We start from the raw sequence: 9,369 nt of genomic DNA, 5'->3' as shown, positions 1-9,369 counted from the left end.
AAATTCTTAAAACAACGCTATGAGGTAAGAATTATTGTTATCACCATTTTTAGGTGGGAAAAAATTGAAAAATAGGTTTTAAAGCTTGTTCACTATATACAACTAAGAAGTGTCACAGACTAAACCAGTGATGGCGAACCTTTCAGAGCTTTCAGTGATAACAAACAGCCCGCTGGGGCATGTGTGCCGCAGGTTTGTTTCCACTGGACTCGACCCCTGAATTCCCGCCATCCACTTTCAGACCCCAGTCTCTGAAGCCTCTACTCTAGAGCAAAGCTGCCAACAGAAATATAATGTGAGCCATACACATAATTCAATGTTCTATTAAAAAGTAAAAAGTAAAAGTTTACATTAAAAAGTAAAAAGAAACAGGTCAAATTCATTTTTCATAGTACATTTTATTTAGCCAAATATCCCAAGATATTATCATTTCAACATGTAATCAATATCAAAGCTATTAATTGTATATTTTATATTCCTTTTATGTGAAATAGTCTCTTCCAAATCCAGTATATATTTTAAGCTAAGCATATTTTAATTCAAATACTAAGTTTGCATCAGAAATGCTTGATCTGTATTTATATTTCACATAACTTATAGTTGAAAAAGTAGATTCACATACCCAGTTTATTCCAAATATACTTAACAGTCTTCCAATAACTGAGTTGAGTAAGAAAAATAATTTTCTTGTCTTAATATTTGCATCCATATTGTCAGATCTAATTATTTTAGAATTGGCTTGACTTCGAAGCCAAACTCTATCAGTTTAAAAATTATATTTAAGTAATTCACTATCTTTTGGATCAAATCAGTATTATTAACATTGAATGCAAGGGGGTGTTCATAAGCTGAAAAGCAACATAAATTCATCAATACTGTATGACTAATGTGTCCTTCCCACATTTTTGCTTTGCAACTAATTTGCATAATGCTCTTGATTGCAGTGAAAATGTGCAAATTAATTTGTGTTTTTAAGATGTGTAAAGTCGGGCCTGGGGATGTAGCTCCATAGTGCAGTGCCTGCCTAGCAAGCGTGAAGCCCTGAGTTCAATTTCTGGTACCAAAAAGAGAAAAAAACAACAAAATATGTAAAATTGTTACCAATTTATATTATTAAAAGTTTCAACTTCAACAAAAATTCTTATATCTGTCAAGTGAGGACACTGACAGGCTTTTCCTTCTCTTAGAGCTTCAAATTTAACTCATTCATATGCAGTGTGAGACTAGTGAGAAAACATAAATCACACTGTTGTCTTTGGTTATTGAATATTTGGCAAATATTCCTTTTGTTTGAAGACAATTTTAAATAAGAATTAATAGTATAACAATTTTTTGTCAAAATCTCTCACCATTTAACCAGTGAACACTGGCAAAGAGCACAAGATCATTATATTAACTTTCTTCTATTTCCTTTAACAGTTCTACAAGAGGATGATTCATAGCATTTGCACGCCTAGAAAACAATGTTAACAACCATATGTATAACACTGTTTAAAAATCTGAATACAAATATCTTCAGTATGAATCATTTAAGAAGATCAAAGCAATAGACAAAAGATCAGTTTTTTGGAGGTTTTTTTTTTTACATTAAAATTACAATAAGCTGGGTGTGGTTGCGCACGCCTATAATCCTAGCACTTGGGAGACTGAGGCAAGAGGATTGTTCTGAGTTTGAGACCAACCTGGGCTACAAAGTGAGTTTAAGGCCAGCCTGAACTGCCTAGCAAGACCCTGTCTCAAAAAAGAAATAAAAAATGATAAAATTACAATAAATCCAAACTTCTAACATAGTTAGAGCACCCTTTCTTATGATGGGAGGTACATTTTTTATGTTTGGCTTAAGATTTTGACTGATGTAAAAAAAAAAATGCTTACACAAATGAATTCAGCTTTTAGTCTGCAAAATGACAACATTTTTTGAGAAAATTCATTTGAAAAACTCTGGTTGGACAAAACACATTCCAAGTATTAATTAAGCAGGAGTTCTTAAACCACATAACTAAGCTGAGAAAAGTCCTTACAAGTTTTCAAACCTTGAATCAATTGAACTTTGATATTGTTAGAAAGATTTTGCATTCAATTGGCAATTGCTCAGTTGTTTAAGTGAAGAGCATTCTATTTTCTCCTTCAGCTTTATTGAGGGATGATTGACAAATACAAATTGTATATATTCAAGTTGTGTGATGTGATGTGATATTGTGAAATGATTAACAAATAAGTAACATATTCATCACCTCACTAACCTGCCCTTGGGGTGTGTGTGTGTGTGTGTGTGCGTGTGTGTGGAAAAAACTTAAGATCTACTAGCAAATTTCAAGTATACAATATATTTTTACATTATAGTCATCAAGCAGTACATCAGATCTCCAGAATTTAATCATCTTATAAATGAAAGTCTGTGTCTTCTCATCACCATCTCTCCATTTCTTTTACCTCATAATCCTTAGTAACCATCATTCTCTTCTGTTCTCTGAGTGTAACTTTTCTAGATACCACATCTAAGTGAGATCATGCAGTATTTGTCTTTGTATGTCTAGCTTCTTTCACTCAGCATAATGTCCTCCAACTTAGCAAATGGCAGGATTTCCTTCTTTTTTTCAGGCTGAAATATATGTATTTGATATGATATATAATCACATTTTCTTTATTCATTCATCCATCAACGGGTGTTAGGCTCTTCCTATATCTTGTCTATTATGAATAATGTTGCACTGAATGGTGTCCAGATAGCTCATCAAGATAGTGTTTCATTTCCTTTGGATATATACCCAGAAGTGAGATTGCTGGACCATATGGTAGTTCTACTTTTAATTTTTTGAGGAACCTCCAAACTGTTTTCCATAATGGCTGTGCCAAGCTTTCACTATTTGTAAAATATCTTTCAATTTTTTTCTTATACTTTTCCAACAAAATTTCCATATCTAAAATAGTAATTTCTTTGACTACTTCTCCATTTTAAAAATGGTTGCCTTTTTTATATAAGAATCCAACTTTTCTTATACACAGTTCACCAACATGATAAGCTCCAATCCTGCTCAAGTTCAAAAAAAAAAGTATTTGTTGGGTAGCTAATTCTCATTTCAGGCAACAAGTACTGATTCTCTTCTAACTACTGAAAGGAAACTTTGTATCAAATTCACTATATACTTGCTGAAAATACCTCCTGTAGTTACCCATTTTGTCACTAAATTTTTTAAAGCTTGCACTTGCCATTTGTCTTAGTCTGTTTGCTGCTGCTATAACAGAATATCACAGACTAGGAAATTTATAAAGAAATTTATTTCTCACAGCTTGGGAGGAAGAGATATCTGAGAGCATGGCATCAACATCTGTTATGATGCAGAGGAAGTGGGAACAAGAAAACATTCACATGGCTAGATGCAGTAATTCTTACCCACCAGTCCTCCTTCTGGTGGGCAGACCAGGACATGATCACTGGAGTTCCCATAATATGTGGTTAACTTCTCTACATAATCAGGAATTGCAATTCCCTAATGACTCCTATCTGATTCTTCTTCCTGGATAAAAAAAAAAAAAAATGAAAAAGAAAAGAAAAAAAGAGAAAGAAAGGAAGTAGCACTTGGAAAGACTGCTTTTGTAACAGAGGCATTCCTGGGATAACTAATCCACTCTCATAGCAAACGTAAAGGTCCTACCTCTCAATACCACCACAGTGGCAATTAAATTTCAATATGAATTTTGAAGGGGACATTCAAACATAGGTCTGTTGGGTTTGTATTTACGATTTGCCTTCTTTTGCTGTCCATTCTTTACTATGCCAATAATGGCATTTGTTACCTTCTGTATCTCTACTCAATTCCTTCATCTTAAGTACCGAAACTTTTCCATACTGATTTTTTAAACCAGGAACAGAACTTTTAAATACTATTTAAAATTAAAATAAGTACTTAAATTATACTACCAATTTTTGACTTACATAGATAATACTAACTTGTATTATTTGAATTCAATACTCAAACAGACACACTAACATGTTACATTGGTAAGATACATCATTCAAGCCAATCAATCCATTAATGCCAACTAGCTCAGAAATGTGTTTATGCATATACTAGAAACCATGCATCCACCCAACACATGTGCACAATAAAACAGTATTTTCCATAATATGTTTAATAGAAATATGATTTTTAGTGTTTTGGATGTTAAATTAAAGTTACATTTAATTAAAATTAAATAGGATTTAAAATTCAGTTATTCGGTCACATTAGCTAGATATTACATGCTCAATAGCTACCTTTGGCTAGTACATCAGATAACAGAGTCCTAGCCTGTGTCTTTGTGGCAGAATCAGCATCATGATTCAAATCTGATTCCAAATCCAGTATGCCTTCCTCAACACTTCACTGCTTCTCAAGCAAGGACCTCTGGCTGCAAGAAGACATGTTTATGGCCTCTCGGATTCAAGGTCTATAAGCTGGGGTTAAGAGAGCCAACATCAGCCTTCAACAACCAGGACACTAGCCAAGAAACAGGCTGAGAGGGCAGATGGGAGTCTACTTGGAAGCAAAGGTAGGCAAATGAGTATAAACCACTTCTAACAGTTGTGGCTGGGAGACACACAGATATCTGGGCTCAGTAAAAGCAAAGATAAGGGCAGAGGACTGATGTGACTTCCTCTTAAGAAAGGCCACCAGGCCAGCAATGAATTGCAGGGTAGGTAGCATAGGGAAAAGGACAGAGCTTTGAGTTCAGTTCTGAGATGTGTGCTGTCCAAAATGCGGTAGGAGCAAAACAGGACAAAAAGAAAAGGGTGAAAACTGCAGGTGCCTCTCCGGGCTCCCTTATCCCCATGAGTTGCTTTTCTTACTCTACAATTTGTCTGCACCTTCCAGTATTTGCTTCCTCCAGATGGGCCACCTCTTACTCTGTATTATCTTTCTGTGTGTGTGTGCCACTGGCTTCGACTTTTCCATATCACAAGTTGTATAGGTCTCTACATTTTGCAGAACGCTCCCTTTCCTTACTGGACTAGTGCCATTCATAAAATCACTCCCTTATTGAGAAAATTCTGAATGCACTTTTTTTGTGTGTGGTGCTGGGGATGAAACCCAGGGTCTTGGCAAGCTGGGTTTCATCAGAGCTACTCTAGGCAAGCGCCCAACCACTGAGTCATGCCCCCAGCCTCCAGAATGCACTTTCTGTCTCAACTGATTTTTACACTATTTAAGGTTGGTTGGATTTCTTCAATTTATGTGGTTATAGTTTTCATCAAGTTTGGAAAATGTCATTATTTCTTCAAGAATTTCTTCTGCTTTCTCTACTGTCCTTTAGGGTTCCAACCAGATTGTGTGAATCTGTCACATTCTTTTGGGTCACTGTGGGCCTGTTAATTCTTTAGGTTCAGTATTCCTTTCTGTAGTCTGCACAGTTTCTGCTGCTGTATTTTCAAGTCCACTGGTCTTTTCTTCTTCATTGTCCTTCAGTGAATCTTTCATTTCAGTTTTTGTACTTTTGAGCTCCAAAAGTTCCATTTGGTTCTTTTTTTTAGAATTTGTATTTAATTCTTCTACTTTTATGGTTTCTGTTACGCTCTTGAGCACATTTATAATAGTATTGTTATGTCTCTGTCACTCAGTAACATACTCTGTAGTATTTCTGCTCTGTTTGTATTGACTGTTTTTGTTTTGTTTATAAACCACATTTTCTTCCTCCTTTGGCTGTCTGATAATTTATGTTTGGATGTTGGACTCTACCATCAGGAAGTGCATGAGGGTCCAGCTGATGCAAAACAGCAGGAAAATCACAGTTTTTGTCTCTGGTAATGGGTGCTTGAACTCTATGGAGGAAAACGATGAAGTTCTGATTGCTAGATTTGGTCCCAAAGATCATGCTGTTGATGACATTCCTGGAGACCATTTTAGGTGTGTTAACATAGACAATGTCTCCCTTTTGGCTCTCTGCAAAGACTGAGATCCTAAATTCTGATGATGAACAGACATTAGTAATAAATTTTCATATAAAAAAGACTCAAAGAGCTGAGAATTTCTTTCTCTGCATGCTTCCCAAATTCCAGCTACCTCAGTCTCCCCAAACTCTGATACTTTCCTCCTCATCTCAGAAAGACCACCATGTCTCCCTCCAGGCAGGCAGCTGGGAATACTGTAGGGATCACTTCATTGTTCTCTCTTCTTTGGGGGCTCTCAATCCTGCACTGTGTGTTATCTAAAGAAAGCAACTGTTTCATATATTTTGCCCAATTTTCTAGTTGTTTACCGGTGAGAGGGCAAGTTCAATTTCAGTGAAAGCTCACGTCTGGAAGTAGAAGTTTCTGCACAGAAATTGCTTTTTTTTTTTTTGTACTGCTAAATTTGTTCTTGCTGAAGTCAATACAAGTACTTTTCTGGACAAGTCAAACAGTCTTCTCTTTTTACTTTCTTCCCTGCTGCCACTCACAGGCAATTACTTCCTCACCCATGCTTCTTTCTCCCCAGGAACCTAAGAAATTGCATTTCCTTTGTTTTAGCAACCCATCTGTTCCTCTAGCTTTTCCTCTGCTGGTGTTACTTCATTGTCACTTTTTCTGTGGTGGGTATCCTCTACGGAGCTCAAGGCTGTTGCTCTTCCGTTATCCAGCTCTTTTCGGGGATCCCTATTTAGTGCTTGGGGGTTGGCAGTCTGTCTGCTGGCTGGATCAAATGCAGGCAGCAAAGGATTCTCCCCATAGCTGGTTTCCCTTTTGGTAAGAGCCCAAATATCTCCTCAAGCTCACCATTTCTAAGATAGAGACCTCTCTTCATTTCAAAATTTAAAAATTCCTAGGTATAGAACTATATTATTTCCTACATACAAACTGTGTAGATGGTAACATAATAAACATCTACCCAGCCAATATCCAACTAAAAAAAATAAAGCATTACAGATAGAGTTGGAGCCCTCAAGGTCTCTCTCCCATCTGTACTTGTCTTTCTATCCTCCTCCTAGCAAGTAACAAGTTTTCTGAATTTGATGTTTTTAATCCCCCTCCGTGTGTGTGTGTGTGTGTGTGTGTGTGTGTGTGTGTGTGTTGTTAAGGGACACAGACATATAAAGTTTTGCATGTATGTGTCTGTACATATATTTATACTCTCCATATAATCCTAAGCAGTAAACAGCATTTTACACATTTTTAGCTCCATCCAGAGTTGTTACTTTTCTGAGCTGCTGTGTCTGGACACAGAGAACAAAACAAAGAGACATTCAGAAGAGTTCTAATTACCAGCCCCAAAGACTCCCAGGACAGAGGTTATCTTAGGGGAGAAGGAGTCACTATAACTGCTTGTCTCGATGAACAGCCTTGGTAGTCTCAGGGGAAGGGTGATGCTGGCTGCAGTAAAGGTTTGCCATTTGGTTTGGCTTCTTGAACTCATGGCTGAATTCCGGAGAGAGTGAAAGGGCCACAAAGAAGGACTCTGATTGTTCCACCACCTCAGACGTTGCCACCCTCACTTAACTGTCTTGTGCCTGTTAGGAGTCAGGTTCTGAGATCGTATAAATCTTTTGCCTTTTATAGGAGTCAGGTTCTGTGATGCTTGTAAAGTATTCTCTCTGATTCCCCACACGATCCTCAAAGTAAGCATTCAAATCCCTGTTTAATAGATGAAGAAACTAAGGCCATAAAGATCTTAACTGTATTTTCTTCCTGAGTACCAGACCCTCATTCCAGGTTTTAACGAGCACCCTCACCTAGAGAGTCCGTAGAAATGTTAAAAGCCGTATGTCTGAAACTTTTCCCGGTCTGTTGCCCCTCCCAGTTAACAGCCGCAGGATTAAAACTCTTAGCACCAGGTCTGATCGAAGACTACCCTGTTCCAAACCCTTCCATAGCTCCCCAGTGCCCAAAGCCTCACTTTGGCACTCAAAGTCCTTCATCAGAGGCCCCAATTTATGTTCCTAGCTTTGTCTCCGACTACTCTCCTACACCCCGGCCAAACTAAACTGTTTTTTTGCTGTTCTCCAAATGGCTACAAGCATTCCTGTCTTGGTGACCTCGTTCTGCTCCTCTCCTGTTTCCTGTAACCACTGAGAGTTTATGCATTCTTCGAAGTCAGCTTTGAATTTCTGGCTCTTCCCTGTGACTTGTTCTTCACTCCCGAAGCAGAATATCATTTTCCTCCTTTGGCCCTATCTGTAACACTGGTGCATACCTTCTGAAATCATTCTGTGATTTTCTATGTGTTTGGCTTTTCCACCCATGAAACTATAAACTCCAAGAGTGCATAAACTGTCTCCTCTCACCTTTGCTTCTTTAGCTCCTCCTAAATCCTGTAAGGAAGTAGTTCTGCATTAGATCATTGAACTGATGTAGTCCTTTCTCTTTAACAAAACCAACACTCACGTAATGCTTGTTGAAATATAGAGTCCAACATGTGCAAGGAGTCAAACTGCATCTTACACAGGCTAAGGTCATTGTCTACTCACGTCCCGTACGCTTGACCCAAGTCAGCTGGGAAAGGCCATCACTGTAACTCAGGGTGCAGGAGTGGGATTAGTTACTGAGACCAAGCTGAGGCCTGAGCTAATGAAGAACCTGGGAGAACTAGAATTTTGCTTCCTCTATAAGAGGATCATTAAAAAATTGTTGGAATGGTGGTTAGGAGTTAGGAACACAAGGCAGGTGAGTGAATGCGTGTGTGTGTGTGTGTGTGTGTGTGTGTGTGTGTGTGTGTGTGAATGTATGTGTTCATTGTATGCATACGGCATATGCATATGGAGAGCTCACTCAGCCTTGGTTGTGCAAAGTAAGGATTGGCTGCCTTGTCCCTGGGCTTTGGCCACTGCCGCGGCAGGTACTAACAGGGGTCTGGGCTCTGGGTTTTCTCCTGTGCAGCCTTACTGACTGCGAGGCATGGCAAAACGCTGAGACTCACGGTGTGCGTGCATTTGCACACATTTCTTTCTGACTTGATTTTTTTCCCTTACAGAGGAAAATGAAGCTCATGTTGTTTGTATAATTTCCTCCTTTGCTCTGGCCTACTCCAGGCTGTCAGCCTAGTCTAGTCTTCTTCTTTCCCCAAATTAATACACAACATGTCATCGCCTCTTTTTAAAAATAAAGATTCGGTGCTGCGGCTCACACGACCTTAAAAGCTCTATGAACTCAACATGTATAACCTGGATTCATCTGTGCTCGCCTTTTTCTTCCTTCCCCTGCCATTCCTGTCCTTCACCTCCCACAAAAGAAAACTGGCTCCACTTTCGGGCTTTTTTGTTCAAGGCTTCCAATTCATTTGAGCACCCAGTTCAAAATCTTGGCATCATTTCTAATTCTTCTCTTTCACTTGCCACCTCCAACCCTGTCTTTAATCGAAACTTCGAGCATTCCTCCTGTCACGTCTCCTCACAGCTATTCCCAAGACCAGGCTTAGT

This window comes from Chinchilla lanigera, unplaced genomic scaffold, assembly GCF_000276665.1.
Source record: "Chinchilla lanigera isolate Chin_1 unplaced genomic scaffold, ChiLan1.0 scaffold00005, whole genome shotgun sequence".
Lineage (NCBI taxonomy): Eukaryota > Metazoa > Chordata > Mammalia > Rodentia > Chinchillidae > Chinchilla > Chinchilla lanigera.
The sequence above is the reverse complement of the archived record's forward strand: the minus strand, read 5'-3'. Positions refer to the sequence as shown.